General features: G+C 41.3%; 1 protein-coding gene across 5 annotated transcripts in view; it reads right to left on the bottom strand.

Moving 5' to 3' along the window:
- Nucleotides 1-21,785, bottom strand: part of GRAP2 (GRB2 related adaptor protein 2) — a 63,318-nt gene extending 41,533 nt beyond the window's left edge. For 2 of the 5 annotated variants that reach the window (XM_019660528.1, XM_019660534.1), the window contains exon 1: nucleotides 21,568-21,785. The gene's annotated coding sequence lies outside the window, so the exon portion shown is untranslated. Of the gene's footprint in view, nucleotides 1-3,981; nucleotides 4,085-4,566; nucleotides 4,650-16,213; nucleotides 16,243-21,567 lie in introns of those variants that run through there. The other 3 variants (XM_019660532.1, XM_019660533.1, XM_019660530.1) reach the window with 3 other exon arrangements.
- Between the last annotated feature and the right edge of the window lie 987 nt (nucleotides 21,786-22,772).

Here is a 22,772-nt window from a genome sequence, read left to right as displayed (position 1 = left end):
GCTCACAGTGCAAGGGCAGAGGCAGGCCCATCAAGAGGCCGTTAGAAGACACCATGGAGACTCAGTGCTGGAACTCTGTGCGGGGCAGCATGGGCGCTCCAAGGAGCGAGACCTTAGTCAGCCTAGGGGAGGGGCTGAGGCCAGGGGACATTTCCTGAATGAAGGTGGTGAGGCCTAAGCAGGGGCCTTACAGGGTTCCAGACCAAGAGGACAGGACAATCAATGGAAGGACACGAGAAACAACAGGGTGTGAGCAGAGAACTAGAAGCCAGAGAGGGTACTGCGGGAAAACATGGAGGCAGGGATTAGGCAGAAATGAAGTTGGGGCTCAGGCAGGGACTGGATCTGGGGCGTGGGGCTCTGGGGGGAGTAAATGAAGGGAGCTTCAACTCTCTCAGTTAGGGCCAAAAAACTCTACTGGATTCTGCCAGAATCTGTACACACACACCTCAAAGCAGAATTTGGGCTGGCTTTGGACGCATCACTGGAGTGCAGCCAGGAGATGAGGTCACGCCCTGGATCCGTCACTGATGAGCTGTGTGAACTGAGCAGGGCCGGCTTCTGTGCGGGTAAGCCGAGGAGGTGGACTTTGCAGGCTCTGAGACTGCTCCCAGCTTTCACACTGTAAGGTGCGTAGGTTCTCTGAGGTCTGTGTGTAGACCACACCTGGGATCGTTCCATGTGCAAACAGTAGGGCTTTAACAGAATGAGGCTACTTCGAAGCACTGCATAACATCACAGTGCCAGTGTCTTACAGTGCGGGGACAACTAGGCACACAGAGTACAATTTTACAGAAATCCCTCAGAAATATTCACAGAAATGTACCACATGAAGGAGATGTCCCATTGTCCCCAGCCTGGGTCAGGATCTCATTATCTCAGTTCTGAAAACCCCCAATTAAACTCATAGCACAGATCTCTGTATGATTTAGTTTCTGTAAAGCACAGTTTAGCTCACATCCTTTCTGCTCAAAAACTCTCCATGATTCCACCTGACGTATAGAATCAAGCCCAAAGTCCTTAGAGAGGCATTCAAGGTCATCCCCAATCTATCCCTTACCTTATCTGCCACAACCACCTCCTCAGCCAGATGGGACCCTGGCAGTGGCATCCATGAATGTTCCCACCACTCTGCCTTTTCTCACTCCAGACCCCCATTCAAGAAAGGTCCACCTCAAATTCAAGTCCATCTCCTCTAGGATTGCTATCTGGTTACCCCTGTCTTCTTCTGAACCCTGTATGGCAATTACTGTTGTTCATTAGTGACTATTAATTTCACTTTGTGGTTTGTGTCTTACCTCCCCAGCTAATTACTCTGTAAGCACCAGAGGATAAGACCCTGGCCTACCTCTCTTGGTAGCTAGCACAGCACATTGTCCCGCTCATGGTCAATATTTGCTGATGATGCATTTCCTACATGATAGCCTCTTTGAGACTACTGAGTAAAATCCACGAGAAGCATGATTATTATAACTGTCATCATAGTGCTGTGGCCTGAAGTTCTTTTCCCCTCTTCTTGGGAAAAAAAGGAACCTTGGAGAGAGTCATTTGGTGGAACCATTTTGGAATAATGAGACTGTGAAACATTTCTCCCACAATTCATAAACAGATATATTTTATATGCGTCACTTTGGAGCTTAAAGTTCATCCAGGAATGAGCTATTTCACAGATCAAAAGGAGCATATGTGCAACCCACCAGGAGGAATAATCACTCTGCTAGATTTAAAGGGGAAAACAACTGAATAGTCCAGCCTGAAAGTAGAAATGGTTTAACATCACCAGACTGGAGAGGAGCAGGAGTGACTTAACTAATTTCTGCCCCCTCCCGTGTTCAGCTTTTATAGTCTACGTTCCACTGAGCTTTTTCACAGAAGAGGAACTGGCATTAAATCAATAAGGAAAAATCACCATTTCTTTACTGATCCAACAGCATTTAAGGACGCTGAGCTCTGCCAATATGTACAACTGTGCAGAATTTGTAACTGGGCAGTGAAAGCCACCATCTAAGCTGGCAGCTGGGATTTTCCCAGAAGCAGAGCTTCAGGAAGAAAAATAGCTTTTAAACTTCAGTTCCATTTTTGCAAATTGGATCTGGTCATGAAAAACTGTTTTAAGTCCAAAGTGGTTCCCTGCCCCCCCCACCCCCTTTTCTTTTCTTTCCTCATTACTAAAGGATAGGATTGTTTCTTTTCCCCTACATGGAAATTCATTTTCTCAAAAATATTTATTGAGCACCCATCAGGGGTCAAACACCATTTGAGGTGCTGGGAATGTAGATATGAACAGAAGAGGCCAGTCTCTGACCTCAAGGAGCTTGTTTTCAGGTGGCGGAGACAGATAAGAAATAAACAAACAAGTAGATACATACTATATGTCAGGCATAGGTAATTGAAATGATGCTAACATCTTATTGTATTTGGAAAATTAATTTCCAGAAAATTAAAAACTAAGACTCCTACATGAATATTATCTTAGCTCACATATGTCACATATATTAAGGGGTATTTTTAAAAGAATAGCTAGTAAAGAATATATATACTGCTCTTTGCATGTGACAATGTGACATTGACATTCCCTACTAACTTTCAACAGGACATATGTCTTTGAGGAGCATTTCTAGGGGAAGGATTCGTGCCAACTTGTATTTGTTTCATTATGACACTATATGGTGCCATGGCCCTCAGTGCGGTCTGCACAGCAAACCTGGAATTCCTCCAGGACTTCTCCTCTTTTCCCCAACTCCGTCCCAAATATGGCACCCATCTCTACTGGGTCTTTAAACCCTATCTTTTAAATACTCTTTAAATCAATTCCCTTCTTTCCATCACCCTCTCCTGAGCATGCAGGCTTTATAATCTCTCTCCACAACTTCAGCATCCTACTTCTCCTCCCTGATTCTGGGCTCAAATGCCTCCAGTCTCCCCTCTTCACTGCTTCCAGAGTCATTTGTGAAACACACTCTCCCCTGCTTCCCCGTGCCTGCAGGATGGAGCCCAGGCTTCTTGGTCTGGTCGCTACAGGCCTGGCCCCAGCTGACCCGGGCAGCTTGGTGTCTCTGCGTCCTTCCTAGGTCCTGGGCCTCAGTCACACCCGCACCAGGCAAGCTGAATTCTCCCTCCCTCTTTCCCAGGGTTATCCCGGCACCTTCTCTCTTCAAGTATAGGACCCAATGAAAGACTTTAATGGTTTGTTTACTTCTGTGTCTTCTCTCCCGAGCTGTGAGCTCCTGCAAGCTGGGACTTATAATCTTAAGCACAGCACAGTGCCTGGCACAGAGTAGGCCCTCAATAAATACTTGATGAATGAATGGATGACCTATGGTCTTTTCTGGTTTGACTTGTGCTGAACTATGTATTTCAGAATTAGGTGGCTATGGCAACTTAACAGAGTAAAACCAACCAACCAGTATGGTAAAGAACTTAACTTTGCTCTTATGAACAATGGATTTTAAACATTTGAGCTCATGGACCACAGATGATAAGGAATTTCAAACCCAAATTTCCCTAGACAACATTTCTGCATGTACTAAATCTGGAGATGGTTGAGAAGTTCAAATAAATGATTAAATCATGTAAAACAGAATGATTAAGTAATCTGGATCATTTACTGTAGAAAAGAAACTTGAAGAGACTTAATAATGGTTTTTAGTGAAAGACTGTACTCCAAGGATGGCTAAACATCCTCCTCTACCCATCCACGAAAGAAGAAATGAGATTGAAGTGCTACAAAGATTAAAATTCAAAACAAACAAAAAGAACTCAGTGGTTTCCTACTGGGATACGTGAGCCCATTTCAAGTTATAATGACAAATAACTCACATGTTGAGGGCTCACTCTGAAACAGGCATTGTTCTAAATGCTTTACCATTTATTTCATTGAATCATCACAACAAACCCATATGGGGTTAGTTTTAGTTATATTATTGATATTCCCATTTTACAGGTGAGGAAATGGAGGCACAGGGTGGTTAAGTAACTTACCTGGGCTGCATAGCTGGAAAATGGTCGAGCTGGCATTTCAGCCTGGGCAGTCTGGCTCCGGAGCCTGTGCTCTTACCTACTCTGCTTACTGCCTTACTGGAGGCTGAAAGAGATGCCAGACCATCTGAGGATGGAGGCCTAAAGCTAAGCTAGCAAAAGCTCAAAGAGTTCATGTGACTAGTTTAACTTTAAATGTGAAAATCCTTGAAAACATTAAATGTCCTCCAATGCCAGGGCAACTAACTGTCTTGTGGGCTTTACTACACCAAGGTGTGTGCGTGTGAGTGTGTGCATGTGAGTGTGTGTGTGTGTGTGTGTGTGTGCCTCTGTGTGTGTGTATGGGAGTGTGTGTGTGTGTGTGTGTGTGTGTGCCTGCGTGTGTGCATGTGTGTGGAGAGAAGTTAGAGTATCCATTTTTCTTTATTCTGGCAAGTTGGCCCACCAGCTCTTGTCTTTCTAATGAGACAGTATGTTGTTTTGTTTTGTTTTCGGCAGTCAGGATACATGGTTTAAGCGTCCACATGGGTGCAATGTATTTATAAGACCTGAGACAAATCGAGTCAAATTTAGATGTTGTGGTGTTACCTTCAAAGTGATGAAATTTCCTCTTGGGGCCCAGAAGCCAGCATCTTCTTCCCTGTTTTCTTTTCCAAGGCGACCTTGTTTAGCTGCCTCGGGGACAGAAGCAGCGGGGCCACTGTCAGCACAGAACAGGGGCAGCTTGCTCAGCAGCTCCAATGCCTGTGCAAAAGGAAGTCAACGCTCATCTGATCCCCGGAGCAGAGCACGATCAAGCACTGAGCTGCACTTGATCAAGCACTGAGCTGCACTCAGGCTGCAGGAGGCATGGAGGCTGGCGAAGGAGAACCAGGGTGACCAGCAGGAGCCCTGTGAAAAGGCTGTGAATGAGTCACTAGACTTTTCAGGTTAACTGAGATGACTTCTGTTGATTTTCTTCGAATTTAAATGTGTTATCAGTGTTCACACATTGGGCATGACGGGAAGGAGATGAGTGAACATTTTCTTGATAGTGCCAGGCCTTCGGCAGAGTGGCGATAAGATTTGGGGTAAGATGTGATGCGGCAAAAAAGCGCTGGTCAGCATGTGTCCCAATGTGTGGTAGGGACCTCACAGGGGCGTACATCAATGTCCTGAGCTGGGAGGAAACCCAGGGAGATAGGTGAGAGTGTTTTCTGACGTTATACCCAAATTGGCCTGGATTGATGTTTCTATTTTCAGGCATTAGGACGTGCTGCTAATTTGTCACACTTTGAGTTCATGGTGTGGGAAAAGTGCTTGCTTTCTAACACCGGGTCCCCAACAATAACCAGATAAATTTTTGGTGTCGTGGTTAAGTGTTTGGGTCCTAGAAGCTCACTTAATCTCTCTGGCCTTAGTTTTCCTCACCTTTAAAATGAGTATAACAATGGAATTACCCCCTTGGGTAGGGTTAAATCAATTAATATGTGTCAAGTGCCTAGAGCTGCTCCTGGTGGACGGTGAGCACAAAATTTGCATTTATATTAATGCACACATTTTTGTTTATATAACTTCATATTTGGCAGAGGACTGACTCCACTGCTTGCAGAAAATAGGTGTTTGGTAAGTATTTGTTAAGTGTTGAAGGAACTACAAGATGGATTTAGTGGATATATATATATATATAAAAAAACCTGTTCTGATTACTCAGTAACCTGACTGGCAATACTGGATGATAGATTTAATCTCCTATAGAGAAATATTTCCTAGAAAGGGGAGTGTTCTGCAATCGAACATCTCTGCAGAAGAGAGGGAAACAGACGCCAGTTTTGCATGATGGTCACAAAGAAAATGGTATGAAGAAATGAACTAAGGAATATCACACTTTGATTTAGGTCCATGACTCTAAATCAAATAAACAGAAGTATCTGATATAATCAAAAACTTTAAAACTACAAAATATATGTTAATGTTGTCTACAAAAATAAATATGAAAAACAGGATCTCTGACCTGTATTTACTTTCCATTGATTGTCTAATAACGACAGCTTTGACTTGAAATGAATCATTTAATTCAAAAAACAGAAAGAAAATGAATGGTATAGTGTTTTTAGGAACTGGTACAGCATGTCAAGAGTATCTTAATATTAGGTTGACTCATTTCGTTTGGTACAAAACTGTCAGACATTGTCAGTTTCATATGATTCCAGCTGATATATTTAAGCTGATTGCTACTAAATCAATATACTTATATTACCTCGCTCTTCATTGCCTTTTAATTATGGCTATAAAACGAAATTAGCCAGTTTTGTTTGTCTCAGCCTCTTTTGCCTCAAAGAGTTTGTGCACAGTAGGTGCTAAACAAATGCTTTGTTAATTGACTAGTGTTTTCTGTTATCGTCTCTCAAAAATTAGGCCTACATTTTGCGACACTACCTAATGCTGGGACTGCCCTTAAAATATAATTAACAAAGTGTTAGCCTGTTTCACATTTCATGATCTAGATAAATCTTTTCTGTTCCTTGTTTGGGCAGCAGTGGGAAGCTAATTAATACATTATTAACATATTGTAGAGGCAAACAAGACGCTGCTTGAGCACACAGCCATGATGAGAATAAATTCAGGTCAGAAATATTTTTGCAATTAAGGAAATTTGTTATTATAATAATGGGAAATGATTGTTTATGTGACACACCTCTGCGCATTAAAACACATTATAGGCTTACAAATGAGGTGAATGACAGAATGAGGCACATCTTATCCCAAAGGTCCAATCATTTAAGGCCTGGCTGGGGGCATCCGGAGTGCCTTGGAATGAACTAGAAATGACAACCTTTGGGATCCCAGGAATGAGGAGCTTCATTATTATTCATATAAGGCTTCATAACAGTTGGGATTGGTCCCAAACTTAGGTAACATACTGAAGCAACTGAGCCGGCAGCATGAAATGGTTTTCAGTTCAGAAATAAAGTGCTCCTTCCACGGTGGAAGAGAGGAGGAAGGTTCAGGGAGGCGTGTGAATAAGCCATGAGTTATTGCCCCTCAGTTTTCCCATGTTTGTTAACTACCTCCTAGAGAATATTCATTTTCTGTAGTGTCTGTTGTTACACGGATAAACGGAATTATGTCTTAAAGTGCTATGCTTTTTTTTTGGGGGGGGGCAAAGCTTGAGCTCTGAAATGTATCATTTTGCTTTTGGTTGACCCAGGGCTGTGACAGCAGCCACATCACATAAACAGAGTTCTGGGAAAAGAGTTGCTTTCATTTTTCAAACAGAAGACTCTCAACCCTGTCTATGTTTGGATCCTTATACGAATCAAGTGCATGAGCAAGAGACGGCTCACAAAGTCATTAATTTTAACTTTTCCTACAACGCCATAGGTTTTTCTTAGAGGTTTTCTTTCTTTTTCTTTTTATAGCACGGAGCATGCTAATTCTGCTCGATTTGTGCTGTCTAATGAGACCCTAGCTCAAGGTGATGTGCTCCTACAATAATGTCTTCATGCTAATTGCATTTTAGAATGGTTAGGGCGAGAATAGTTCCAAACATACTTGAGGTAATAACTAGTCCTATATCCAGAAGGTCAACAGTTCAATCAAAGAGAGAAAAGAAATTAGCATATCTTAAGAAAGAGTTCAAGTGGTTTTGCACAAGGGCTCTCATTTAAGTCTACAAGAATACTTAAAATACTGATAGAGCTAGGTAATTCTATATTTCCCTTTTTAACTCACTGAAAGCCCCTGATTTCAGGGTGTAATGTCTGAGAACTAGAAGCATCTGGCAGGGGAAGGGGAGAAAGCGTGTTGTTAGGGAAGTTGGCTGGAGTTTGGGGTTAGGGGTCTGGGCCAGGATTTCACGGCACAGAGTTTGAGAGAGGGGGGTCGGGGCTGCTGATGAAAGAACAGAGGCGACGTTAGAGTTTGGCATAGGGAGAGGGCTCTGGGCCAATTTTCTGTTATAGTAACAACACAGCTTTAATTCACAGCAACAATAAAATCCTCAAATGATTGTGTATCAAATCGCTATTAACAAAATTACAATCTGCTCTCATCAATGCAGTTTCCATAACAGTATCTGATTTCCCCCCAATTTCCCGTTTTTCTAGGATTTCTGATGAATGCCAAAGTGCAGCAATTGGAGACGATACCCATTGCTTTCTATTTTAAATGACTGAAGCTATCTTTTGTTTAGAAGTGCACAGTATTTTAATTTATTTTAAAAATATTTATTGAGCACTTATTATATACTTGGCAATAGTTATATGGCTCATTAGTTCAGAGATGATTCCTAAAAAAACACTTTCTGCTCTGCCAAAGATAAAGTAGTAAAATAATAAAACAGCTCAAAGATTTTTTTTTTACAAAAATATGTTAAAAGGTGGTACTTTTCATCGTCCAAGAGCCCCACACCCTACACAAGGTGGTCTTTTAATAAAGGTGCCATGTAACCTGGCATCGTGTGAAACAGTTTAAGAACTAACAATTCCAAGGGGTGCCATATTCAGCAGATAAAATACAACTAAGCTGGGATGCGAAGAATGACTTTTGTCATTTAAACCACAGGGAAACTTGTAGGCTGAAAAATCAAGTTACAGTGAAAGCTACTCAACTCAGTAACTTTTCAACAGTATGGGGTCTTTGATGTTCATTGAAAAATAGAAAGCATTTAAATGTACAGAAAAGTCCCGAGAAGAAGAAAGAGAAGCCTCCGTGTACCCGTAGGGTTTGTATGAGTCTGTTTAATGGACCCTGTTCCATTTCAGAGGGGTCCAAAAGTGGCTCACACAAGGACATTTCCATATCGGAGACCATCCTCCGAGAACAAAACCTTTTTGTAGGGCATTTTTGGTCCCTGGAGTTCTCGCCTTTATCCTCTACTTTGAGCTGTTACTCGTGGAGGGAGAGGAGGGCCTGGCAGATGCCCTTTATCAAGTCACAGTCAATGCAGAGAGATCGATACCCACATAAATAATTCTACCATAAGGCCGATATGAGTGCTGGGGAGAAAGAGACTCATTCTGTCTGGGGAAGAGCTGGGGAGAAGGGGTCAGTTTGGGGCTAGCCCTGGAAGGTTGGCTGGGATTTTGGAAGGTGGCTAGGTGGGGGAGCGGGGAGCCCAACCAAGAATGAAGGCTTTGCTCCAGACTGGTGAGCAGCCACGGTCCTGGAACCGAGCTTATGTTCTCAGTGAAATGGGCGTGCTTTGGCTGTAAGAAATGTTGAAGGCCTCTAGCTTATCCATGGAGGGGTCAATGCCCCCCAATTCTCCAATTTTCATTTTCAACTGTGCTACCGAGTCTTACCAAATTTTTATATATCACCCAGATGCTTTCTAAACCCTAAAATCATATAATACAGCAATAATTTACCTTTGGAGAGCACGTTACAGTTTACAAATGGCTGTTTTATACACATTATTACATTCGATCCATATAATCGCACTGTGACACCACAGGCTCATCTCCACAAGCTATTTCCTTTGAAAGTAACTACTAGTTATAGAAACGACTAGCTATAGAAATCAGAAAAATTTCCACTAGCAGCCTTATTGCATTAGAAGTGCTAGCCAGGATAAAGTTAGCAATTCAGGAGAGATGAAAAGAGGGGTCCCAAGATAGATTAGACACTGAGAGTCCCTTGAGCATGAGGAGATTCTATCTTTGGAGATGGAGAGTGGGCAATGGCACTTAGCCCAGTGCTGAGCACACAACAAACCCCCAGCCAGGACCTGCTCAACCACAGGTGGGGTTGGGTGTGTACCTTGAGCAGTGCCACATGAAATACAACTCAAAAGTCTAAAATGGTGGCTTTTAGAACATGGGTATAAAATAAAATGAATATTTTTTATGACATCGAGGAGCAGAAGAGCAGTTCCAGCCTGAGGAAGGGGAGGCAGGCTCACGTCGTTTGGCGCATCTGTGCTCTCTCTCGTTCTGCCACATCCCCGTCTATTGTACCTTGGATAAGCTGTTCTCCACGCACATACTGAAGCGGTGCACTTGTGTAACTACTTTAGAGAAGCTAAAACAACTGGCGCACCACGGTGGCTGTAATCTAGTTGGAATAAATCTCAGTGACGTCGGGTGCATCCACGTATCCATTTAGCCTGCTGCAAACCAGTTTACTTTTCTACTTAGAGACATGATCTGAAATGCAATTAATCCAGCTGCAGCAAAATGAGTGCATTCCGTTGAATAAATAAACCCCTTTCCGTGGCAAAGAACTTGGCTTTGCAGCTCATTTGAAACAAAATCCACATGGCAGCATAATGTCCTCTCTGGAACTGAGCAAATGCATTTACCCCAGTTTTATTTACAGCTAAATTCACAGTAGAGCTAGTTTATGTGACAGTGTACTCCATTGTCCTGAGGGCCACAGTGAAAGCATTTGCAGGACAACCAACAAGTTAGAACGGAACTTCGCCTAAGGAAGATTGCTCCAACTAGACCATGAACTTGACAAAGATTGACAATGCCTTGGGCAAAGGAGAGAGAGAGAGACTCTACACACAGTATATATTTAATACATATATTTTGGTGGTGACTATCATAAGCAGACGAGACTTGGAGAGGGCACAGAAAATAACAAAGGGATTAAGAGGTTGGGCAGAGACTCAGGGCAACATGCTAATGGAATTGAGGTTCTTTAGCTTTGCTGGAAAGGCAGGGGCTGGCAGTTGTGGAGGTAGTTTGTGTTTATTTACCGTCACTGAATGTTAGAAACCACTGCGCCGGGTAGGATGAAAGAAGGCCAGCTTACATGGCAGGAGGGAGATTTAGGGTTAGGAAGGCGGAAGGAGTTTTGGTGTAGACGGATTATAAGGCATCCACACAGGTTCTTAAGAAATCTTTCTCTGTAAATTTTGCATCAGAAGAGTAGATAATCCTTCTGAAATGACTTCGGAGCCCTGCAGTAGGAAAATATCCTGGAGAGCCTCTCAAGTTCTATCCCACTTCTTACCCCGTGATTTTCCAGCAGCCAGTGTCAGAACCCAGGTTGCTTCTTGCCCTTCTGTCTCCATAGCTGGAAGCACTTGGCCCCTTCCTGCAAGTGAACCGGACTGCAGACTCAACACTGAGACTTTTTTGGCTGGGAGGGATTTCAGAAGCTCACTCTAGTTGAAAACTCAGCTGACTCTGTGCCATGTCACCCCCTGCTGCTGGCCTGGCTGTGAGGTATCCCAGTTCTAGCAGGGGGAAGCGGACTTGTTCCTAACTCCACATCTTACTGGATTTACTGACATCCACTGTGTACTCCTATGCTAACGCCTGAAATCCTTTCTTGTTTTCCAGGTCTAACATGATTTTGAGATCAGACCTAGAATCCACTCTCAGACCCCAACTTTGCATCTCTCCAGCCCACACCTGCCCCTAGCTTGTGTCCAGTCTCTGAACCTCAGCCCTATTCCCTAAAGCTGACTGTCTTTGTGCACAGAGTACAGGTTACTATCTGTCCTAGATGTCTCCTCTCCCTTCCCCAATACCCCCACCAGCATCACTCAGGCCGCTGCCTGTCTACTTGTTATGTGCCTGGCCATCTCATGACATGCTGCGTGGCTCAATTTTCCTATAGCATTCTGTGACGCATGGACGCCCATCTGAATCTTTCTCTACAAACCATCTACCCCTATGACAGGGCCTCTCGACCTCGTTCCTGTTGACATTTTGGGCTCACTAAGTCTTCACTGTGGGGACTGTCCTGTTCATTGTAGGATCTTTAGCAGCATCGCTGGCCTCCACCCACCAGATGCCAATAGCAGCCCCCACACACACCTCAAACTGTGACAACCAAAAATGTCTCCAGGCAAATGTCCCTGGTGTGGAGGAGGTATTAAAATCCTCTCCTACAGAGAACCCCTGCTCTGCAGGAGCCCAGAAAGGCAAGGGTATTTTAAAGCCAGTTATATATATGTACTTTGAGAAATAGCTGGATGTATATAGAGTAGTTAAATCCGGTAAATTTTTAACTAACAACTCTATATTCTTAATAAACACCCAATGGAATTTTGTAAGTTTTGTATTATGATATGAGGTAGACGATGGGGAAAGTGGGCGAAACCCCTTCACCCTAGGTCAGTTCTTCTCAGATTTTATTGTGTGTGAGAATTACCAGGGAATCTTTTCCAAGTTCAGATTCTGATCCTGTAGGTTTGAGGCAGTGTCTGAGAGCCTCATTTTTAACAGGCTCCCAGGTGCTGTCAATGCTACTGGCCCCTGAATTTCATGTTGAGTAGTAAGGCCCTAGATCAAAATCACCAGGGAGGGGTGGGAGTGGGGTTTCTATCTAAATGATTACAAGGTCATGAGAACAACATTAAAATTTGCATTAGAATGGCAGATTAGAAAAATGTGGACGTTCCCTGCACCTTTCTATAATGAACGAAATTGCTCGGTGTGTTTTAAAATGTGACATTTCTATTAACTTGAGATTATAACTATTATACACGTTATCTGTGAGTTCCCTGCTTTGGCCAGGCATGAAAACCTAGGGACTGCTAAGACAGTTTGGCAAGACTTGTAAAGGTTTCCAAAAGTCTGAACTTCAAGGTCTTTGCAGTCCTTGTTTTACTAACAGAAGAGGGTGAGAACGGGGCTGGGGGAGGGGATGGAGAGAGGAGAATCACTTTAAAAGGGGCCTTCCAATGAAACAGATACACAGAGGGTGCCAAAAAAATGCATACACATTTTAAGAAAGGAAAAAACTGTATTAAAACTGTAATAATATATACTGATAACAAAAGATGAATACAAGTCACGTGTACACATTTTTTGGGCACCCCCGGTACTTTATGGTGTTTATACAAATTACAAAAAATTGTGCATTGAAATTATGCTGACATGACATGATGTTACAACCTCAAAGCAGATAACTCAGTTATAACTTTAAAACAGTTGCATAAATGAATGTTATTTACTGTAACGTTTAGTGATAAGGATAATCAAATCTTCCAAAAGCTGCCGAGAGCTTAAAATGAAATTTTCTTCCTCTTACATATATTTGCTCTGAGTAATTTCTACTAGAGTTTTGCAGACATCTGACTCATTGTTGCGTATCCTTGGGAAGGAAATGGCCATTCATATTTGCTCCTATTTTATAGTTGGGAAGATTGAGGTTCCCTAGTTTGTCTAAAGATGTAGATTTGTCCGAGGTTGCAGACAATTTATTGACAGGAAGGGGATGGAGTCCTGACCCGTTGGGGGCCTCTTCCAGGGGCCCAGCAGGAGACTAGCTATGACCTCATCAGCAAATAAGTGCACACTCAATGGGATGGAGAACTACTATGCTAGTTCTGGTAGGTTGTTACCAATATGATTAAGTACGCATAAAAGGGATCAATTTCTCTACATTCAAACCTCTGTGCCTAAGTACAGAATAAAGAAGAGCCGGCTTAATAGTAGTGCATAGGAGTGCATGGGTTTTAGCTGACCAAAATTTCAATATGAGTCAGCAGTGTGACATGAATGCCAAAAAGACTCATGCAACCTTGGGCTATATTAATAGAAGTATAAGGGGACTATCAAGGGAGGCCACTACTCCGTGGTGTTGTGCATTTGTCAGACTGCTCCTGGAGAGCTCTGTCCCATTCTGGGCACCATGATTTAGGAGGGCCCTTACACTGAAGTCCGTCAGAGATGAACATTTAAAAGGATGAGAGTATGTAAAACCACATCAGAAGAGAGTAGTTAAAAGAACCAAGGATATTGAAGCTTGAAAGAGAAGACTTGGAGAAGGGCGCAATCAGAAGTGAGAGAAGAGCAGTCTGGGAAAAGAGCTTGAGGCACAGTTTCCAGGGGCAGAAGTTTAATTTCTGGATCCCCAAGGAAAAAAAATTCAAGAGTGTCTTCTCAACTCTGTCATTGGCAAAATAAACAGACCTTCAGGGAAGGAGACCCTGATCCTCCTATGATTTTCTTGAAATGCGCAAATTTGTGGATGCATTTACGCCTCTTTGACAAGCCGTCTCCTTCTGCAGGTGCACCCTCTGCAAAGCTCTGCCTCGAGCCACTTGCTCTGTTATCTCCTCATCATGAGTTTTGCACCCGCAGTGGCATTTTATTTAGTTTGTCCCAGTTTTCCTAATAGCTTGTTAGTTCCTTAGGGAAAGAGACCCTATTTTGTTTCTGTTTTTATTACCCTAAATGTTCTCAGTACATCTGGGCACAGTGAATTAGGGACTGAGGGGATGTCTGCTGACAGGAGCCAAAAGATGAATTAAAGTAACCAGACAGGTAATTTTTTAATAGCGTCTACATGACAAAGCATTATAGCTTGCTCTCTTGATGATAATAACACCTAACTGACCCTTCATTTTCTAAAATATGAGCTGACAAAGTTGGCTGTGTAGTAAATCTTACTTTTCCCTACTTTTTGCATTTTCAAATAAAAGCTATGTGTTCACGCTGGAGAACAACAAAGTTTAGTGTCTTCGGGCTCCATCTTCTTTGTTGGAGGTCTAGAGAATTACTCTCCCGCTAGGGGATCCTTTGATTTCACACTTTCTTCTTTTTTGTTTATCTGGATATTTACAGGGCACCAAGTGTCAAGTCACAACCTCACATAGCATCTGATTTATAAAATGAATGAGTAGTCTAACAACATTGGTCTAGGAGATAGAAAGTCCACAAAATGGGTTTGTTTAAATAAGGAAGCACCCACTGTGCTATGCATTTTATAAATGAGGTATTGCATATTTATATTGTATCAAATATATAAAAATGCTTTTGGGATAACAATGTATGTCTCTTCCTAAGCCTCTTGTGCAGCAGGCTAAAGAAAGGTATCATTGCACTCAAGGACGGAGGGAGGATGGGGCATACTGAGTCACCCACGAGGCTGAGAATGGAACACAGGACACAGCAGCTGAGCGCATGCCCTGTCACTCTCATCCCTGGGCTGTACTACCTCCCACAGTCCAATGACCTGATCAGGTACGGAGCAAGTTAATACACTTCTCTGTAAGAAATGGTGTAACTCCATTTGCCAACCTGAAGTTCTTTTAGAAAATTCAAAGAGCAAAAAGACTGAGAAACAGGGTCCCCAATTTCCTTCATTGGCTGTTAATCACAAATACAGATTTCCACCTTCATGGTGATTGAGGGAGCCAGCCTGTCCACGCTCACAGTATTTGGCTTAGATTAGTCCAAAGGCCAAGAGCGGGGTGGGGGTGGGGTGGGGGGAGGGTGGTTTCCTGCATTGTGTAGTAGACCCTTGGTTCTGCGGTTCCCCTGTTTTGACAATTGATATTATAAAACCTGAGTTTGCTGACATATGGAGCATGAGAATCTTCTGCTTGCTTTAGCTTCCCAGAGAGACTCAGATTTTGTGTACTTGGCAGTATACGTTATGGACACTTTTTATAAATCTGAAACAAATGCTAACATACAAATTTGTCCTAAGACCCAAAGATTCTCCAAATACCTTCAAAAGCAAAGGGCTTAGCCACGTCTTTCTTGTCCCAGGGCTTTTACACTTAGGATTACAGGCCCTCTCACGACTCTCCAATTTCCAAGCACATTTTGGGAACATTAAAGGAAATAACTCTTAATAATGAAAAATCAGGTGGAAGGTTTGGATCCTTCAAGAGGAATAACCTTTTTAGAAGGATAAGGTCTATCAGTCCAAAATAAGTCCATCAATGTTATTTACTTCCATATTACACTCTGAACTACACAGGAGGGATAATAAAACATGGCGGCATGTCTGTCTGATGCAGAGTACAGAGTCAGAGCACAATTGCTGTGAGACAGTCAGCCCTGCAGGAAAATGAAGCCACCAGCAGCACGACACACAAGCAGCCCATCAAAGCACTATTGATGTTTGTAGTTTCTAACAGGCTCTGGACATTGCAGAGGAACGAACCCATTGTGAATTGGATGCTAGCTCTTACGACCTACAGGGGAAGATAGAAAGGTCTTGCCATCTATCACAGAAATGGTCATTTCTGTTCACATGAGATTAGCTAGTTTGCCACAGAGCCCAAAGGGATTCAGAAAACACGTGGTCTAACCTCACTTGACCAAGAAGGAAACAGAGGTCCAGGGAGGTTACAAGGTCTTGTTCAAAGTCACACAGGTAATTTCCAGTAGAGCTGTAATTTATATTCCCAGAAGCCCCACCAAAGGTCCCCGCATCTCCAGAATGCAGTGCCCAGACCAGCGTAGCAGAAGGAGCCCTGGGCTACAGCTTACCAGCCATAGTTCTAAGTCTTGGCGGATATTAGCAAAATTACCTTGAGCAAGTCTCTTAAACTCACCAGCTCTGCTTTTCCTACTCTGCAACACGAGAGAGGTAAAATGTGTGGTCTGTCTACCTCAAAGATCAAGTGAGATAATATGTGAAAACTCTTTTAAAGCTTTATAAGGTTCGAGGTTAAAAACAACAACAACAACAAAACTTTAGATAAAAGAAAATTTTCCTGACTGAACATATGGATGGACTCTAGGCGCTATGGACCATTGGAAATTCTGTGTAAAGGAGTGTGTGGATGAGTGCTAGGCACATTTCCTGCCCACCCTGGGGAGAGTTTCTGTAGCTTTCTTCAGCTTCGTAAATGTGTCTGACACTTCCCTCCACCCCCACCGCACCACTGCCAGTAAGAAACTACAAAAGGACAGCAATTTGTCTGTTCTCCTTCCCCGATTCCCCAACGCTGTTCCCCTCCCTGAATTCCCCAATAAAATCTTTAAAAAAAAACAAAAAGAAAGAAAAAGAAACTACGTGCTGTGGATATCAACATATTTATGATCAACTTCAAGGGTTGATATTATGTATTAAGATATGACAACTTTCTTAGATTTAATTTATGGTTGAGATCTTCCTGCTAGCCTTACTGATTCAATAATCCATATTTTCAGAATATAAATCTGTGTGGGGAGGGTAGCAAATCCGACCTCACGTTTTGCTCCATAACGTGATAAAAGTCTATGACATAAAATGGTGAATACCAATTTCAAATTACAAATCAACCAGATTTTTTTCTACTTGTGTAATTCCCTAGTAATATTTCCTAGGTATTTAAAAAGACTTTTCTTTAAAACCCTATCTAACCAGAGAACGATCGCCTCATTATTTACTGAGTTCCTACTGAGTTCTCAGCAGTTTGTTTCCAGTGTTTTCCCATAAAGTCCTAGACAAATGACACAAATCATAAACCATTTGTAGGCTGCCACATTAAACCTCTGGTTCTGGAAGGCTGAGAGGTGTGGAGAAAAACAAATGAAAAAGTGTTATTCATGACCAATTGATCAATTACGCTGCTTCTCATTAAAAAACATAAAAAAGGCAGAACCAATTTAGCAATGACTGCTTTAGAAATGCATAAAAACATTATTAATGTTGGATTTCTTTTTTCTCATTTATTTTTAGTCCTCTTTAGAAAATTACACTTGAGAGCTTCCTGTAATGGCAATTGAAGGAGCAAGTAAGACAGCCCTAGAACCCTCTTGTAATGCTAATCACGGTCAATACTCAGCGTGTAAAGGCCTTTTCTGTACACAGTTAGGTTTCAGAAGCCATGGGCTGACTTACAGAATGCCTTGAGTGTATGAGATAACCAACCAGGGAAGTTACCATCTAACAAGATTCATCCATCATCCCATGAAGAAATCCAACGTGGCCTTTCATAAACCTGACAATGGCTATACTCTTGTGTTTTAGTGGTAAAATCTTATACAGTACAGGAATGTTGAAAAATGAGAGGGATTTTTTCCCCCTCGACTATATCAAAATATCATCTTGTACCCCAAGGCTCTGCGGTCTCATTACTCCCCTCTTGTATTATTCCTTTCAGTTTTTTCCTTCCTATTTCTTCATAGTTCTACATTTTTCAGTTCTTAGTATTATCTTTATGTTTCAAGTTTCTCATACACTCATATAAATGCAATAAGTAAACTCAACTATGCTTAACAGAGTGCTATTATTCAGATGACCAAAACCAAAAACATATTTTGGTAGCAACATTCCCAGATTTTCAATAACTTAAAATAATTTAGAACCTGGGAGGTGGTGGTGGTGGGGTGGGGGTGGGGGGACAGGGAGTCTTATTGCTGGTTTACATTTCCTTGTGTCATTTCTAATTACACGTGCCAGTCTTCAGAGAGAAGGCTCTGGAATCAGGCCGCCTCATCAGGTTCAAATCTGGGTTCTATCACATACTAATTAAATGACTCTGTGCAAGTTACCTAACCTCTCTGTACCTCAGTTTCCTCACTTGAGAAAGAAGAAGAATATCAGCACTTACTTCACTGTGCTGTTATGAAAAGCAAATGAGTTAATACCATCAAAGTGTCAGACTAGTGTTGGCAAATAACAGACAATATTTTAGGGACTTTACATGTATAAATTATTTAATCTTCAAAACAATACGACAAGATAGGTGCCATTATCAATCTCATTTTATAAATTAAGAAACCAAGGCACAGAAAGACTAAGTAACTTGTCCCAGTTGGCCCAGTTAGTAACTGGAGGATTAGCCTCAAACCTAGACTGCCTGGATCCACAGCAATTACTCTGTAAATGTTACTTATTATTATTATCGTTGTTGTTATTATTATTACCTGAACTTACATACTCAATAAATATCTGCTGTTGCTGCTGCTAATGATGAATTTGTATGTCCAATCCTTCTTCAAAGTGTGCTAAAATGTCTATGACCCCCAATGGTATAATTGATTTAGGCAAGGATTTTCACCTAAAGCCACTGGTGAAGTTTGTTGGGAAATAGGAAATTACCACAGTGTCAAAGTGTCACTTGTTCAAATTACTTGTTAATTGCAAAGGAGAGAAAAGTGCCTTTACAACAGAGAGACCCCTGGAGTGAGATCTCTACTTTGAGCCATGATCAAACTGAGCATCACAGAGGGATAACCTGGCATTACGTGCCTCCCGATGAGATGCAATATGGAGCACCTTGTATAAAATGCTCAGTTGAAAGTGAATCAACGCTTTACTTTTAACTTGGAGTTTACAGAAAACACAGGGGGTCAGGGAACAAATTAAATGACACCATCAGGCATCAATGAATCCAGGATGTGGAATATTATACAAGATAACTAGCCTACCCCTTAAAAAGAATTCAATGTAGAATAAACACACATAAAACCCAAAAGCAAAAATTGTACTTTTCTTTTAAAAAAGGAGATCCAGTTTTTTTAAGGTATGGAAGACATTTGGGGGACAAATGGAAAAAGTCAGAGATGGCCTAGATATTTGATGATATTAAGGAACTGCTGTTCATCTTCTTAGGTAATGATGGCATTGTGGTTACATAGGAGAATGTCCTTATTCTTAGATGTGTACTTAATTGTTTAGGAGTGAAGGGTCATTTTGTCTGTAACTTACAAGTATTTCAGAAAGAAATACATACAGATGGAACAAATATAGCAAAATGTTTGCAATTGTTGATTCTAGAAGATGAGTATAGAGGTGTTCAATGTATTAATAGTTCAATTTTATTTTTGAACATTTTATTTAGTGTCATTATAAGATCTATGCTTACATCTTCTTTGGAAAACATATAAGACTTTTATTTGCATGTACTTAGTGATAGTTTTTAAAAATTTTTTAAAATGTTTGCCTCTGAATGCATATTTTTTAAAAACTGGTTTTTAAAAATTATTTACTGAATTCCTATTGGCTGAAATTTATTAAAGACTAGTATTAACATTGTTGAAGAGAACTTAATGCCTAACACATGGCCCAACTTACAGTAAATGCTCAATAAATGTTTATAAATGTTTATTTACGTACTATGCTTTCCTGAGATTTGTAAAGTGACCAAAAAAAAAAGAGAGAGAAAAAAAGCAAGAGACACAAGGCCGTGTTGTTTTTTATGGATCAAAATACGCTGGGCAAATACTTGTGATCGACAAAATGGTGGCCGATCGACCCTATCCTTTGATTCGAATAACCTAGGTTGCAAAGATCCTTGACCAAGTTTTGAGTTTGTTTTATGAGGGCGCGAAAATGGAGACTCTGTCCCTAGGACTAATCCAGCAGCAACTGTAACTTGTTTAAGAAATCCTGATGGAATCACACTTAATGACATGTTTTTGAACAAATGATATCACTTGATCCAGGAAAAGAGGCAAGTTCTGCTCAAGTCTAGACATGAACCCTACAAGTCACCAACACCATTGGGTGGCATTCTCTGAGACTCAAAAACTATGTGGGAACTAGGGTCAATCTCAGCTCTTCCAGAAGGCAATGGTTCTAAAAGAGAGGGCTTCGGCAGCAAGTGAGATATACTTTGTATAAGAGGTGGGAAGAAAATGATCAAGATTCAAAGAAATAATTAATAGTGATATCATTTTGCATTTTCATTAATGCCTTTTCCTAAGGCACTTCATATCTGTATTAATCATTTATTCTTACAATTCCCTATACGGTAAGTGTAAAACAATTGACATTTTTTTCAAAAGGGGGATTTTCATCAGGGCCTTAGATGTGGAAGATATTCAAAAGGATATTATATTAGCAATAGAGATGTTTCTTCATATTGAACAAACTGATCACCTCCTTCCCCTCTGCTTCAATAAGGTCGTTAAAAAAAAAGCTATTACAATTTAGGAGAATAAGATTGCAGTTTACTACATGGGAGACACCCAAGTTCAACCTAGAGAGGTAATTTTATTCAATGATATAGGGCCATCTCTCTTTACAACAAAACCAAAAAAATTCTCGAAAAAAGAGTACAAATTAGAATTTTTAAAACTTGAAATTTAAATGCACTTAGATAATTCCCTATTTACATAGCATTCTTTATTTAGTAATGGATCCTTTTATAAAGAGAATCACTTTAAAATTATCTTACAAATGCGAAGCTTTTATAAACAATAGTGGGTTGTTAAAGCAGAATATACTTATACTAAATGCTCCTTCTAAAACCAAAAATGAGAAAGGAAACAAAAGGGGGGGCCCCACTAAAGAGCTAAACAGTCTATGAGACATGCAGTTGTGCAGAACAAAAGTCTTCAACCTGAGGTTTTCCATTTTCAGATGATGTAACATGAGCACGTGCAACCTTTTCTGTTGGCGCTTAGGATCCTAAACATTTCCCTCCTCTTAATTTATCTGGGGATGTATATTTCCAGTAATGTGCTTTTTAATTTTCTTTTTCATAAAGGAACCCAAACTGGTGTTCTTTGTAAAAGCAACATAAATACTAACAGAAGTAGAAATAGGAGCGATGAGAGAAACCCTGACTTCCGAGTACTAGGGTTCATTCATGGCTGCTCAGCCCTTCCCCTCCCAGCTTGGATTAAATGCTGACTATCCGTCAAGTGGAATTTCACCTCTGTAATCCCATGGTCTAACGTCTCTCCCTGAGATGGCTCAGAAGCCAGTTCGTAGAGGTTTTTGTGTGTAATGGGCTGGTAAGACACAAGCCTCCTCTTAGTTCATTTGCTGGAAGTCAAATCCTATCACCACAAACATTGCTACAGCAAAAGATTTAGAGACCTCGGCTGATGAACCAAAATATTAAAAACAATATTTGGAGAGCTCCTGGGATTCGTTGCAATTACCCTTGACTCATAGAGAGCATCCTGCAAATTATAAAACTGTTCAGGATCACTCGAGTAGGTGGACCGATGTTGCATAATGACATACCTTTGAGGAGAGATGAGGCTGAGTCGATGTCTTGGCTTGGACACTGAGGTATTAGAATCCTCTCTGGCAAGAAGGAAGATGAATTCACATCCAAATTACTGCATTTTCAGAGTGCGGATCCACCTTGTGCTGTCTTCCAGGTACCGCACTAAAAGAGGCTACACATGCTCACAGATCCATTGCTGGTGCCGCCTCCTCCCTACTTCTTACTCCCTCCTCCAAACTACCCCCTAGTCAGCCGTGCAGTCTGTAGGCAAACCACACAGGAACTAGCAGATACGGGGCTTCAGAGAGTTGGGCGTGAGCCTTAGATTATGTGGTTTTGTTTTCTTGCTGCCAGAATTGAACTAAAATGCAGGAGGTTCACTGAAACACTTTTGCTTCTTTGTGCTTGGTTTCAGTTTTAACAATTTCCCCCGTGAACGATTATGTTCACATAAGAAAATTTCTAATCCTAGAGATGGTCCATTGGCAACCTGCTGCTGGCCTGAAGAAAAACACTCTTAGTATATCCATGCACTCAGAGAAACAGTAGGAATTCTTAGGGGAACTTATTTAATACTACCCTACATCACTCACAATATTAAAATCCCAGAGAAAATGCTTTCTTAGTGCACTCAGCCTATAGTATTACTCTTAGCCCATAATATTACCCTTAATAAAAATAAATTTTAAAAAAGGCTCTGAGCCAGAATGCATTCTAACCCCAGTTTTGTCACAGTCTGACATGAGCTGGGACTGGTTGCTGTAATTTCTGGGATTCGTTTTCTCCTGAGTTGGTTGTGCTAAAAGATGTCTGGGAGTTTAAGGTTTTTCACTGACCTAAAGTTGCTGTCACCTTCAACTTTCTCAGTTCTTACCTTCAAATGTATAGCTCACTCTCCTCTTTAAGTTCCTCCCTCCCACACCAACTCATGAAGGCCTCTTCCTCTCTCTTTGCTCTTGCTAGAAAATGGATTGCAGCGTTGCATCTTTTGCACAAAATTAGACAAGTTGCTAACTGCTAAGTGGCACCATTCAGAGTTTGGGGACCAGACCCAAGATAAAGAGGAAAATGTGTGCTCAAGGGATGTTCCTGGCATTAATCCCTTAAAGGCTAAGAAGGAGAGCATCGTATAAGACTCAAGTTGAGGTTCTAACATTTAAGCTTATTCTGTAATGTAAAATGGTATCCTTTTCTATCTTTTTGTCTCTTTATATATATA

Source organism: Hipposideros armiger, unplaced genomic scaffold (genome assembly GCF_001890085.2).
Source record: "Hipposideros armiger isolate ML-2016 unplaced genomic scaffold, ASM189008v1 scaffold_321, whole genome shotgun sequence".
Taxonomy (NCBI): Eukaryota; Metazoa; Chordata; class Mammalia; order Chiroptera; family Hipposideridae; genus Hipposideros; species Hipposideros armiger.
Note: the sequence above shows the minus strand (reverse complement) of the source record. Positions and strands in the feature narration are given on the sequence as shown.